Source organism: Leuciscus leuciscus, assembly GCF_965113295.1.
Source record: "Leuciscus leuciscus genome assembly, chromosome: 20".
NCBI classification, from domain to species: domain Eukaryota; kingdom Metazoa; phylum Chordata; class Actinopteri; order Cypriniformes; family Leuciscidae; genus Leuciscus; species Leuciscus leuciscus.
In genome coordinates, this window is record NC_138744.1 from 31,553,163 (window position 1) to 31,568,693 (window position 15,531).

The following is a 15,531-nucleotide window of genomic DNA, read 5'->3' on the forward strand; positions in this document are numbered from 1 at the left end:
CAGGCATGCTGTGGTATTCACAGATGCCTCTGCCACCGGCTGGGGTGCAACGTACAACGGGCATGCAGTGTCAGGGGTGTGGATGCACATCAACTGCCTCGAGTTGCGGTAATATGCATTTCCCCCCAGTAAGCCTACTTGCGCAGACACTGTGCAAAGTCAAGTCAAGTCAAGTCAAGTCAAGTTTATTTGTATAGCGCTTTTCACAATACAGATTGTATCAAAGCAGCTTCACAGTATTACATTTAAATAATACAACAAAGTTTGTTTCAAGAGGAATTTATTGATTGATAAAATTAAATTAAATATCCCCAAAATATCCCCAACTGAGCAAGCCAAAGGCAACAGTGGCAAGGAACCGAAAAACTCCATCAAGTGACCTAATGGTGTCCTAAAACTCCATCAGGTGACCTAATGGAGAAAAAAAAACCTTGGGAGAACCCAGGCTCAGTCGGGGGCCAGTTCTCCTCTGGCATTTATGAGCTAGAGGCCGGATTGTAGTTTGAACTGTGGGATTATATGAATGCCTGGCTGAAGAGATGCGACTTTAATCTAGTTTTAAACTGGGAGAGCGAGTCTGAGCAACGAACAGTATCAGGAAGACTATTCCAGAGTTTTGGAGCCAAATGTGAAAATGCTCTCCCTCCTTTGGTGGTTCTGAATATCCTAGGTATGACCAAAAGCCTTGAATTTAGTGATCTTAAAGAGCGCGATGGATTATAGGGCGATAGAAGATCCGTTAAATAGACAGGAGCTAAGCCGTTTAGGGCTTTATAAGTCAGTAGCAATACCTTGTAATTAATACGGAACTTTATAGGTAACCAATGCAGTGATGATAAAATCGGTGTTATATGATCATATTTTCTTGATCTCGTAAGAACTCTAGCGGCGGCATTTTGGACTAACTGTAGCTTGTTTATTGAGGATGCAGGACAACCAGCTAATAAGGCATTACAGTAATCCAGTCTCGAGGTCTTGAATGCATGAACTAACTTTTCTGCATCAGAAACTGATAGCATATTACGTAGCTTAGCAATGTTTCTAAGGTGGAAAAAGGCTGTTTTTGTAACATATGAAATATGATTTTCAAAAGACAGGTTGCAATCGAGTATAACACCCAGGTCTTTTACTGTAGCGGATAAAGTAACAGGACATCCTATGATGTTAAAGTTGTATTGTGCGAGGTTTTGTGGGCGGTTTTTTGAACCGATAAGTATTACCTCTGTCTTGTCTGGATTTAATAAAAGAAAATTACGCATCATCCAATCTTTATTATCTTTAACACACTCTGTCAATTTGGAAAATTTAGCGTTTTCATCCGGCCTTGATGAAATATATATTTGAGTGTCATCAGCATAACAATGGAAACTAATTCCATGTTTCCTTATAATATTTCCAAGTGGCATCATATATATTGAAAATAACAGAGGGCCTAACACAGATCCCTGCGGCACTCCATAGTTTACTGGAGTTATGATCGATTTTTCTCCATTTAAATAGACAAAATGGTAGCGGTCAGATAGGTATGATTTGAACCAGCTTTGTGCTTGTCCTTGAACACCAGTATAATTTTGTAGTCGATCTAAGAGTATTGTGTGATCTATAGTATCGAACGCAGCACTAAGATCAAGTAAAACTAGTATTGAGATACAGCCTTGGTCAGAAGCTAAAAGTAAATCATTTGTGATTTTAACGAGCGCAGTTTCAGTGCTATGATGCGGTCTGAATCCAGACTGAAACTTTTCATAGATATCATTTTGTTGCAAGAAAGAGCCCAGTTGAGCGGACACCACTTTTTCTAATATTTTAGACATAAATGGAAGATTTGAAATGGGTCTATAATTTGCTAGATTATTATGATCTAATTGTGGTTTCTTAATGAGAGGTTTTATAACTGCCAGTTTAAATGTTCTTGGAACATGACCTAGAGATAAAGACGAGTTAATAATATTGAGGAGAGGCTCTTCCACTACAGGTAACACTTCTTTCAGTAGTTTAGTTGGTATAGGATCTAATAAACATGTTGTTGTTTTAGATGAAGTGATAAGTTTATTTAACTCTTTTTGTTCTATAGTTGTAAAGCACTGTAATTGTTCTTGCGGGGTGATAATTGAAGCTGAATTATAAGGCGCGATTGAAGATTGAACGTTTACAATTGTGGTTCTGATGCTTTCTATTTTCTCAGTGAAGAAGTTCATGAAATCATTACTACTGAACTGTAACGGGATATTTTGTTCGGGTGACGTCTGTTTATTTGTTAGTTTAGCCACGGTGTTAAATAAAAACCTTGGATTATTTTGGTTGTTTTCTATTAGTTTGTGGAGGTGCTCAGCCCTGGCCGCTTTTAGGGCCTTTTTATAACGTGACATACTGTCTTTCCACGCGATTCTAAAGACCTCTAAATTAGTTTGTTTCCATTTACGCTCTAAAATACGGGTTTCTCTCTTTAAAACATGCGTAGTATTGTTATACCATGGTGCTTTATTTTTCTCTCTGACCTTTTTTAATTTAATAGGTGCAACCACATCCAATGTTCTAGAGAGAATGGTGCTCATAGTGCTAGTTAGTTCTTCTAGTTCATCTGTTTGTTTGGGTTCAGGCAGCAGCTGAGACAAATTAGATAAGCAATTTGAGAAATTATCTATGGTGGATGGAAGGATTGTTCTGCCTGGTCGATAACGCGGCGCTGCATGACATATTACAGCAGTACGTAATATGCAAGTTACCATGTAGTGATCAGTGACTTCATCACTTTGTGGAATGATATCTATATCGGTTGGATCGGTTCCATGTGATATAATTAAATCAAGTGTATGATTAAGACGATGTGTTGGTCCGATGACGTTTTGCTTGACCCCAAATGAATTTAATAAATCTGTAAACGCAGCTCCTAACGCATCATTTGGATTATCTACGTGTATGTTAAAATCTCCAACAATTAATGCTTTATCGACATTGACTAATAGGTCTGAGAGAAAATCTGCAAACTCTTTTAGGAAATCAGCGTAAGGCCCTGGCGGTCTATATACGGTAGCCAAGGCTAGAGATAATAGTGATCTTTTTCTAACATCTAAGAGCGTAACATTTAGTACAAGTACTTCAAATGAAATAAACTTATAACCCGTTTTCTGAGTAACATTTAGAATATCTCTATAAATGGTTGCAACACCTCCGCCACGACCAATCAGACGGGGCTCTTGCTTATAACAGTATCCAGGAGGAGTAGACTCATTAATACCGAAATAATCATTTTGGTTTAAGCCAGGTTTCAGTAAGGCAAAGTACATCGAAGCTATTATCTGTGACTATTTCATTTACAATAACTGCCTTAGGTGTGAGTGATCTAATGTTTAGAAGACCTACAGAAATAGTTTTTGTTTACTAATAGCAACATTTTCTGTTCTAATAACAATTAGATTTTTCCTAGATCCTGCATTAGATTTATTATTTGATCTCACTAAACGAGGAATAGACACGGTTTCTATGCAATGTTCTACACTAGTATTTATATCAGTTGAATTGGTGCAGCAGAGACTATGATTTGGACTTTTGGTTACTAGTCAAAGGGTATTTAACATTTTGGAGATGTTATCTGACAGAAGAGCCGCTCCAAATCTGCTTGGGTGTAAGCCATCAGCACGGAAAAGCCTAGGACGCTCCCAAAACAGATTCCAATTATTTACAAAGAGCAGTTTCTGCTCATTGCACCATGACATTAACCATTCATTTAGCGCAAATAATCTGCTGAACTTTTCATGCCCTAGTCGGTACGTGGGAAGCGGTCCTGACACAATGATCGTTGTTTCAGGCGATGTGCTGCGTACCGTATCGAATAGATTCCTGAAGTCTTTCTTCAGAATCTCCGTCTGGCGCAGCCTGATGTCGTTCACTCCCGCGTGCAGGACCACAGTTCCGACGCGCTCGTCACCGTTCAGGATCTCGGGAACGCGAGCAGCGATTTCAGAAACACGAGCACCAGGAAAGCAGTGACTTTGCACCTTACTTTTACCTAACGTAGCGTGTACATGCCGAACGATGGAATCGCCGATGATCACAGCATCGTGTTCTGTTTCGCGTAGAGGGGAGAAGCGGTTTTGTGTGGATAACTCGAAAACCGGGAGGGTCGGAGAAAGTCTTGGTCTAAACCTGACTCGCGTCTTCCGCTGCGGAACCACCCAGGCTTCGTGGTGACGTGTTGGAGCCGGAGTGAACGAGACCATGGCTGATTGCGACCGATGCTGAGGAACGCACGGAGTAGACGCGGTCGGAGTCAGCTGGTTAGTAACGTTAAACACTGATTTGTGTGCATCGGCACGTGATGTTTCAAGAGCCAAACACCGGTCTCTCAGCTCGGCCTGTCTCAATAAAAGGTTGTGGATCTGTTTCTCAACAGCTTCCAGCTCAGACTGCAGTGCGTGCAGCTCAAATGTGTCCTCACCTGCACCAAACGGTAGACTACTTACATCTGATATATTCGCCATTTTAACAGATGGACAGTGAGTTAGCAACGAAGCTACCAGTGATGCTATCAATATTAATAAGTCTGCTCAACAGTCCGCGTTGTAACTGAGGTTTTTTAGTGTTTTTTTTTTTTTTTAGTGGTAGGGGTGTAGAGTAGACGCACGATAGGCGAAAAAAAAATTAAAAATGTTTGTTTACAAGTGAGTGTGGAGAAGACGCGTTCAGCCGTGATCCACGGACGTAACCTTTAAGAGTATGCAGCGTTGGATCACTAATAGGCTTGAGACGCGTCTGCTCAACAGTCCGCGTTGTAACAATGAGGTTTGAGCAGTAGTGCTTCTCAGTGAGGAAAAGTAGAAAATCTTCGTTGTAAGCGAGTTTAAAGAGAAAAATCAAGAATTATAAATCAAATCGATAGAGCTCCAAAAACAACAACGCATTCAGACGCGACGCATGATAATAACAGGACAAGACATTACTCACCGTGTTTGTTGAGTGATTCTTACTCAACTGAGCTTTTATGAACTCAAAGGCGCGAGAGAAAATAAATAAATAAAAATAGCTGAGCGCACGGGTGGCGCTAACAGGCTAGCGAATTACCAGCGTGTTGTGTTAGTAGTAACGGAAGCCAGCGATGTTGGGTAAGCTGTATTTAGTAGGAGTATAAACAACTAGAAATTGTAGTAAATGATGGTTCAAAACAAGGAAATACGAGGCTAATACGAGGCTAATACGAGGCTAATACGGAGCTTACAGCACCGAAGCAGACAAACTCACAGCAGACAGCGAGGCAGACAGGAGCTCCAAAGTCAGGGAGGACGAGGAGCAGGTCCTTCTGGTGGCTCCCTATTGGCCCACCCGGTCCCTCCCTGGCCCATTCCTCTGAGGAAGGACCCTCTGACTCAGAGACAGGGCACCCTATGGCACCCGCGTCCGGACCTCTGGAAACTCCATGTCTGGTCCCTGGATGGGACACGGAGGTTCTAGGTGACTTACCTCCAGAGGTACTTAACACCATCACTTCTGCGCGAGCTCCGTCTAAGAGACGAGCGTACGCCTTGAAGTGGAACCTGTTCGTCGAGTGGTGTTCTTCTCGCCGAGAGGACCCCGAAAGATATTCGATAAGGGTCCGTGCTTTCCTTCTTGCAGCAAGGTTTGGAGCGAAGGCTGTCTCCCTCTACCCTCAAATTACATGCTGCCGCTATTTCAGTGGTGCTTCGAGCACTTCAGGATGCTCCCTTTGAGCCTTTGCAGTCAGCAGACTTAAAGCTTCTCTATTTGAAGACTTTGCTGCTGATTGCACTGGCCTCTATCAAGAGGGTAGGGGACCTGCAAGCATTTTCGGTCGACAAATCGTGCCTAGAGTTCGGGCTGGGTGAGAACCATGTTGTAATGAGACCCCGGCCTGGCTATGTGCCCAAGGTTCCTACCACTCCCTTCAGAGACCAGGTAGTGAACCTGCAAGCGCTGCCCCTGGAGGAGGCAGACCCAGCCCTGGCTTTGCTCTGTCCCGTTCGTGCCCTGCGTCTCTCAGGACCTCAGACCAGTTCTTTGTCTGTTACGGAGGCCAGCAGAAGGGAAATGCTGTCTCCAAGCAGAGGATTGGGATTGTGGATGCCATCGCCTTGGCTTACCAAGCACAAGGCGTGCCCTGCCCGCTCAGGTTGCATGCTCACTCCACGAGAGGTGTTGCATCCTCCTGGGCGCTGGCACGTGGCTCCTCGCTAACAGATATCTGTAGAGCTGCGGGCTGGGCGACACCTAACACGTTCACTAGATTTGATAGCCTACGTGTAGAGCCGGTCTCCTCCCGTGTTCTCACCCTAAACAGGTAGAAACACTGAGAGGCCCAGCTCTGTCAGCTTGCTGCACCCTACTGTGCTCCTTATTTCTCCAGAGTGAAAAACCTTTGAGTCCTCCAATGCCCTCGGCCCGGACATGGCGGAGCGTCCGGTACCGGGCCATTGTCCGTTGAATTCTTAAGAATCGAGTTTAGGCTGGGATCCATATGTGTGACCCTACAGGGATCCCATATGTGTATTCTTCCACGGCTGCTCCTAATCAAAGCCTGTGTCTTTCCCTTGGGCTAAGTCACCTAGTATTCATATGCAGTGCAACCTTCAAGCTAGTCCATATGTATTTTCCAGATAACTCCTCCGAAGAATGTGGCTTCCGCAGTGTTCCCCTTCCCATAGAAAGGGTATGCTTCCCAGTGTTATACAATAATCTCACTGTATGGGTTATCATGGAACAACATTGACAGATACACTCTGTGTAAGCCCTCTCCTATCGTCCTTCCAGACAAGAAGGGATAGAGGCTTGCACAGGGCACTGGATGGTCCTGGATTCCTATTGTTGGTCACGGCGTACGTCGAGCGTGACCAACTGATAGGGAACGCCTCGGTTACGTATGGTAACCCTCATTCCCTGAAGGAGGGAACGGAGACGTACGTCCCATCGCCACATCTGCTGCGACCCGTCTGGGGTGTTTTCTGTAGAAAACAGTAGAATGATCAAGTTTGATGCTTTGTTTTGAGGTGATGAGGGCGTTTACAGGTTTGTGTTCCTTTACGTTGATGATTAACATGTGAATCGCTTGTGCGCACGTGGGTGTGGTCACATTATATATAATGAGCAGAGGCTTGAGAATTACTTAAAGGTTGTATCAGCGATCTCAGAGCTTAGGCTGCCTACAGAGACTCGTTTTTTTGACGGCCTGCTTATGGGGCGGGCAGCTAGCGGATCGTTAGGAAAGATTAGATGAATGTGATCATTTATGTTTGGGCCTGAAATCACTGATACAACTTTTAAACAGAGAATATTTGTTTTTGATTTGTTTTTGATTACTTCTTTTAAAAATAGACACTTCAAGCGTTCTTAAGACATATCTCTCATGTCTGTGTGGCAAGTATTCGCTGAGTTAGAGTTACAGTTTCTGTCGCGTTTCAGAATGGACTTCACACTGAGAGAGATTGCAGAACGTGCATCATGTTTATTTTCTTTATTTGACAAAAATCACAACATTTTGTATTTATTATGAGTGTAAACAAATAAAGCAGACATTTAACAGTTTTGAATTCTATATAACACTTATATGTATGACTAAAATCTACAGTTATTTGAGTCTCTTTCGCACTGATAAGAAAAAAAAAATCGAGGCTATCGCGTTGGCTGACCCCTGGGTGTTAAAGGCCTCCGTCCTCAGGGCTCAGCCTATGCATGCCCAGTTGTTAGGCTTTCTGTTATCCCCTTGGTTGTCGCTGAGAGAGTTATTTACAGGGGCTCTTCAAAGCTCCGCTAGGATTGCATTGTGAGTGGTAGGCCTCTGTGAGCCTCCTTGCAAGATGTCCTGAGCATTGGGTGTTGCAGGCCTCCTCTCATTTTTTGAGAGTAATCAATACTGAGGCCACCGATCCTAGAGCGTGGCTAGATGCTAAGGTAGTATTCTAGGTTGTTAGGCTCACTGGGAGACTCCTTAGCTACTGACCTCAGTGAGTGTTGCTAGGCTTTCTCTCATTAGAAGAGTCATCGTATTGAGGCCTCCACTGTGCTGAGCTTCACAGGCCAGTGTTTAGAGTTTAGCTTCTTTCTGAGCTTTCTCTGAACTGCCCTGGATTTTGTGTTGTAGGCCTCTTGTCGAGGCCTCCACTCTTCAGAGTTGCCTATAGAAGTTCTGAGTGTTGGGCTCTCTTGAGCCTCCTTGGACACTGGCTTGAATATAACTGTAGTTAGGCTTCCAGTTTAAGCCTCCGTTTTTGAGAAACTCCAGTCTATGACTGCTGGTGTTGACCATAGGGATGAAGACTCCTTTAAGTTCTTTGACTTAGCTCAGCCAAAAGGGCACTCATCCCTTCAGCATGGCAGCTTGGGTATTCCGTTCCCCATAGCGACCCCAAGGGGACGCAGCGCAAGTTCCCTTTCAAAAAGGAACGTCTCAGGTTACGCATGTAACCATGGTTCCCTGAGAATAGGGAAGCTGCTTGCTGCCATGCTTCCGGCATTCCTGCAAACGTCTCCTTCAAACAAGAAGTGGATGACGTATTGCACAAGGGGCCCTTTTATACTCTCTGTCTCACCTGTTGTGACGTCATGGCCTGTTGTCTGCCAATGTCAAGTTCATTGTCGTGTTTAGATTTTCACTTCACACACCCGTGACGGGCGTGACGCCCATGGCATTCCCCATAGCGACCCTAAAGGGGACGCAGCGTCTCTGTCCCTATTCTCAGGGAACCATGGTTACATGAGTAGCCTGAGACATTTTGCAGCTTCAATATAAAGTATTTCCTGCCCCCCCAGGGGCATTCTGCATGTTAAAGTGATTTTAATTTCGAACTCATTTTGGGTTCATTTTATCCCAGCAGTATATTTATTTTATTAATGGTTGACTTAAAAAACAGCCCAGCATGTTGGGTTAAAATTTACAGCTCAGCATTGCCTTGCCAAAATGTCCTAAATTAGGTTATTTTTTTACCAAGCATTTTTTAGAGGACAGGGTGAATATTTTGAAAATTAATTTTTCATTCTTGAAAACAAAAATGTTCTCGAATAAATCATTGTGTAGGTTACATGACCTATATGATGTCAGCAAGTGTCATCACTATCTTCCCCATCAGCAATGCACACACAGACTCACATTCGATAATCTCATTGGCCTTGATACAGTGTGTCTGGCATAAGGCACTGATCACAGCTAAACATAAATTAAGGGATGAGATGTTCTCTGTGTCCTAAGTAAAGGCCCTCAGGGTAAGGTTATAGCAGCCAGCCTGCAGTACTCAATCTGTCGCTGTGTCTTTAAATATAACAAAAGGAGCACCACACGCAGAGAGAACACTTGAATGCCCCTGTGGCACCAAGTTATACAAGAGGATATTCAAGAGGATTTCAGAGTTTAAACTAGCCAGGTTGTAGCCTGAGAAAACTGTGTGTTAAATCATTTAGTATGGATAAGGTCAAGGCTAGAAAATATTATGTAATTAATTGCAGTGTTTCCTGTAGAATTCCATATTGAAAATAGACTAACATACTGTACACAGCTTATACAGTAGGAAACAGTACTATTACTGCGAAAACAACAAACATAATTTACAGTGAAGTCTTTTATTTTATTATGTTTAATTCAAACTGCAAGCTCACAACTCAAGTGAAATTTAATTTACTGAAATGCTGTACATTTAGCAGAGCTGAATAGAAGTGTAGGAATCACTGAATTGTCAGTGTGAGGCCACATTGAAGTTAAGCCGAGAGAAAAAAAAAGAGAGATAATTTTCAATAGAAATCAAAGTATTATTTTGTTTGGATGCTACAATTACCTCATAAAGATTTTTCCACACAACTATATGAACCTTTAATGTTATTGTTCCAAACTAGAGCCTTATTGAACTATTTGGCTCCAAACTGTGGTAGTTTTGTGTTCGCAACGTTAATATCATGAGTACAGCAGCTGATTACTATTGTAACTATTTCGACCCAGGAGAAGACACCAGTTTGTAGAGGCCACTGTGTTACTAAAGAATTTGACTTTTTGAACATATAGCAAATATTTACACACACAGAAGAGATGCAAATAATGTAAGCTGATCTCTGAAGGCAATATATTCATATATATTAGTTATTATAAATGCATTATAGAATCTCAGACCTCCTTTTCATACAGTCTCTTGATTTAGCAAAATCAATTCCACAACCAAACTGTGGCATCAAACTGAATCAATCTTGTTTTCTTTCTCATTTTAAGCACAAGTCTAGCATCATTTGGGTAGGTTAATGCGTTAAAAAAGCTGATGCAACTTGAAAACGTTATGTAATTTGTGCCTATATGTATGGAATAAATATAAAGCATCTCATTATTATCTTACATTCTGACAAAATACTGATATTTATTTATTTACAGTGCAAATGTAATTTTCTCTAGGAAACAGGGAAGGAAACTTCAAACTAATGAGACCTTTAGCAGATTCTGACTTTGAAAGGTCAGTAAAATGATCCACTAGTGAATAAAATGTGCAGATGAAAGGTTTGTTTGTGAAATCTTACACAAAAACACAAACACACACATGTTGTGACAACTGGGGGAATGTCTGTCAGTGTTGAGGGATGCGACTGAGATATGAGGGTGAGACAGGGCTGAACAAGACTGACAGTCAGAAGGGAAAAATGCACATACCAATCACCTCAAACATGCTCCTGCTTTCCGCACACTGCTTCTCAATGTGTGATGATGGATCTACTTCAAGCCACATTATCATCTCCTTCCATCCCCCCTCCGCTTTCTCCAGACATCTGCTGACAGTAATAATAGCTTGCCTATCTGCAACATATAGTCTAGTACAGATAATATGGCTTTGCGTAATTGGACCTCGTTTCTCTTTCATCAGGAAACCAAGAGTACTATTGACAAATGATTGCAGAATAAAACTGACTAAATGCTTGATGTGAATGTTGCTCATAGGCTGACTGTATTTTTACGGCATGTATGTCAACAGCCGACCATTGAGATCTGGGACCTGATGTATTAACTGATGTAAAAAAGGCATTTAAATGTGCATACCAACTTTTCTGCATATCGGGATTTATAAAAAATAAATTTAACTTAAATATGTGCGCACCGTCCACACACTTTAGACCGTGCGTCCGCACACATTTACTGGAGTGAGAGAATTAATTAAGTAAACTAATATTATATTCCTCTCTCATTAATGGAGTTAAGCACTAATAAATCAAGAGACTGCATGAAAAGGAGGTCTGAGAATTCATGTGGACAGAAGCCGTTGGGAGTCTGCTCTTTTAGCCCGTTTACCGCAAAACATCTGTTGCACACCGGATTGTTCGCTTAATCGGATGAAACGGCATAGGAAATGGGGGAAGAGAGGTGGTGTTCTGGTGAGATTCAAAAAATCCACCGGAGTCTTTGTCAAATGTTCCGAGTTGTCAGCAGTGGATGACATCAGTCTCTGTTTATCACCAAGCAGACGGTATTCTTCGTACTCCCTTGCAGCAAGGTACTCTTCTCTTCACTATGTTTTCCCGGAGCATCCAAAATCAACGCTCTATTACAGAACAGTGTGCACAAGGTTTCGTGGAGGTGGAGTAAACTTTCATAATCTTAGAGCACTGGAGTTTGTTTCAAATCAGAGATTGTCTATCAACACCTCCCAAAATGTATCTACAGCCAAAAATTGGTAGATGGCTTTAATAAACGCCAGGTCCATCTCAAATAAGACCTTTATATTAAATGATTTTATTTCATCTCGGGAGCTGGACTTTCTGTTTGTGGCTGAAACTTGGCTTAATGATGGTGATCTTGACTATTTATCTGAAACCTCTCCAAGTGACTTTAACTTTTTAAGTACTCCACAGACATCTGGTAGAGGGGGAGCGGTTGCTACTATATTTAATAACCGTTTCAAATGTCGCTTGTTAGCTGTACATGATTATTCTAGTTTTGAGTTGCAGCTGGTTAACGTAGATTTAAACTGTCCAGTTATTTGTGCTCTTATATATAGACCCCCAAAATACAACAAACTGTTTATTCAAGAATTCTCTGAGTTTTTAACCGCAGTTGTGCCGAGTTTTTGAGAGGATTTTAATACTTGGTGATTTTAACTTGCATATTTGTTGCCCTAATCAGTCCATGGTAAAATACTTTTTACATCTTATTGAGTCATTTAATTTCACCCAGTTTGTCTCAAGTCCTACCCATAAACTTGGTCATACTTTGGATTTGATTTTATCTCTGGGTGTTCCTGTCTTGAATATAGATATTGAGGATGCCTGTTTTTCTGATCATAATCCAGTTATTTTCAATTTTTCAGTTTCTAGTTCATCTTTAAATTGTAAGCCTTTAGGCCGGTATGTCCGTTCTATAAAACCTTCAACTAGTGAGTTTTCAAATGCTTATACATTATCTTCAGTACTGCGTACCCCAGGGTCCCTATCTTTTGGTCTGGGTTTAAATGATACAGTGCCAATGTTCAATTCCATCTGTACTGAAATTATGGACACCTTTTAAAATCATAGGTGCAAAATCCAAACCACAGCCATGGCTTAATAATGATACTTGTTGCCTCCGACAAGTGTGGAGGAAAGCAGAGAGGCAATGGAAGAAAGATAAGTTGCAGGTGTCTTATGATATACTGAAGGATGCTATGATTAAATATCAGAAGGCTGCTAAAACTGCAAAAATAAAATACTTATCTGAACTTATTAAGAAGATTACAAATAATCCTAAAGCGTTATTCAAGACAATAGACTCCGTTTTAAATCCTGACATAACAACATGCCTTGATATTACTCAGATAACATGTGATAACTTTTTAGAGTATTTCATTAACAAAATTGATGCTCTTACAGCTAGTATTATACCTTCAGGCCTCATCCTTGATTATGTCATTCCACCCTCATTAGTACATTATTTAAGTGAGTTTAAACCAATTTCATTTCCTGATTTGGTCTGCCAAATGAAGCCCACTCAGTTGGTTTAGATCTTTTGTCAGTAGTGAACTCCAGCTTATTGAGTGGTGTCGTGCCATCCTGCTTCAAGCATGCAGTGGTGCAACCCCTTCTAAAAAAGCCCACCCTGGACTCATCTGATTTAAAGAACTATCGGCCAATCTCAAAATTGTCTTTCCTGTCTCTAATTTTTAGAGAAGGCTGTCTTTCAGCAGCTTTCTACTTATTTAAATGGAAATTGTATTTTTGATATGTTCCTATTGGGATTTAGGGCTCAACACAGTACAGAGTCAGCCCTTCTCAAAGTATCAAATGACTTGTTTTTGGCTGTCGATTCAGGAAAGTGTGCAATTTTAGCTTGAATTGATTTGACTGCTGCGTTTGATACTATAGTACATGTTATACTGTTGGAGCGTCTAAAAGAGTGGGCAGGGATTCAAGGAAAAGCTCTAAATTGGTTTAACTCATATCTATCTGGGAGAACTTTTTCTGTGGAATTAGGAATTTTTTTCTCCTTCTCTAATGAAGTGTGGGGTTCCACAAGGATCGATATTGGGTCCAGTCTTATTTTCTATTTACATGCTTCCATTGGCTGATATTTGTAAGAAACATAATGTATACTATCATCTTTATGCCGATGATACTCAGCTTTATCTACCTACAGTGGGGAGAACAAGTATTTGATACACTGCAGATTTTGCAGGTTTTCCTACTTACAAAGCATGTAGAGGTCTGTAATTTTTATCATAGGTACACTTCAACTGTGAGAGATGGAATCTAAAACAAAAATCCAGAAAATCACATTGTATGATTTTTGTAATAATTAATTTGCATTTTATTGCATGACATAAGTATTTGATCACCTACCAACCAATAAGAATTCCGGCTCTCACAGACCTGTTAGTTTTTCTTTAAGAAGCCCTCCTGTTCTCCACTAATTTCCTGTATTAACTGCACCTGTTTGAACTCGTTACCTGTATAAAAGACACCTGTCCACACACTCAATCAAACAGACTCCAACCTCTCCACAATGGCCAAGACCAGAGAGCTGTGTAAGGACATCAGGGAATAAAATTGTAGACCTGCACAAGGCTGGGATGGGCTACAGGACAATAGGTAAGCAGCTTGGTGAGAAGGCAACAACTGTTGGTGCAATTATTACAAAATTGAAGAAGTTCAAGATGACGGTCAATCTCCCTCGGTCTGGGGCACCATGCAAGATCTCACCTCGTGGGGCATCAATGATCATGAGGAAGGTGAGGGATCAGCCCAGAACTACACGGCAGGACCTGGTCAATGACCTGAAGAGAGCTGGGACCACAGTCTCAAAGAAAACCATTAGTAACACATTACGCCGTCATGGATTAAAATCCTGCAGCGCACGCAAGGTCCCCCTGCTCAAGCCAGCGCATGTCCAGGCCCGTCAGAAGTTTGCCAATGACCATCTGGATGATCCAGAGGAGGAATAGGAGAAGGTCATGTGGTCTGATGAGACAAAAATAGAGCTTTTTGGTCTAAACTCCACTCACCGTGTTTGGAGGAAGAAGGATGAGTACAACCCCAAGAACAGCATCCCAACCGTGAAGCATGGAGGTGGAAACATCATTCTTTGGGGATGCTTTTCTGCAAAGGGGACAGGACAACTGCACCGTATTGAGGGGAGGATGAATGGGGCCATGTATCGCGAGACCTTGGCCAACAACCTCCGTCCCTCAGTAAGAGCAATGAAGATGGGTTGTGGCTGGGTCTTCCAGCATGACAACGACCCGAAACACACAGCCAGGACAACTAAGGAGTGGCTCTGTAAGAAGCATCTCAAGGTCCTGGAGGGGCCTAGCCAGTCTCCAGACCTGAACCCAATAGAAAATATTTGGAGGGAGCTGAAAGTCCGTATTGCCCAGCGACAGCCTCGAAACCTGAAGGATCTCGAGAAGGTCTGTATGGAGGAGTGGGCCAAAATCCCTGCTGCAGTGTGTGCAAACCTGGTCAAGAACTACAGGAAACGTATGATCTCTGTAATTGCAAACAAAGGTTTCTGTACCAAATATTAAGTTCTGCTTTTCTGATGTATCAAATACTTATGTCATGCAATAAAATGCTAATTAATTACTTAAAAATCATACAATGTGATTTTCTGGATTTTTGTTTTAGATTCCATCACTCACAGTTGAAGAGTACCTATGATAAAAATGACAGACTTCTACATGCTTTGTAAGTGGGAAAAACTGTAAAATCGGCAGTGTATCAAATACTTGTTTTCCCCACTGTATAAAAATGGGGGATAATTCATCCTTGCAGTCTCTATTTGATAGAGGCCATGTCCACACTAATACGTTTTTGTTTGAAAACGCATCTTTTTCTCTCCGTTTTGGCCTTCCGTCCACACTGAGACGGCGTTTTTATTAATGAAAACGAAGCTTTTTGAAAACGCACTCCAAAGCGTATACATTTGAAAACGCCGTTTTTGCGTCGTAGTGTGGACTGTGAAACCGGAGGGATTTAAAAACGATGACGTAAATTTAGTCATGTGACGCATATTGTACCAATAGATATTCATGTTTATACCAGTATTGTGCCTGTTATGTGCTATTCACTTTCACACTGTTGCTAAAAAATATT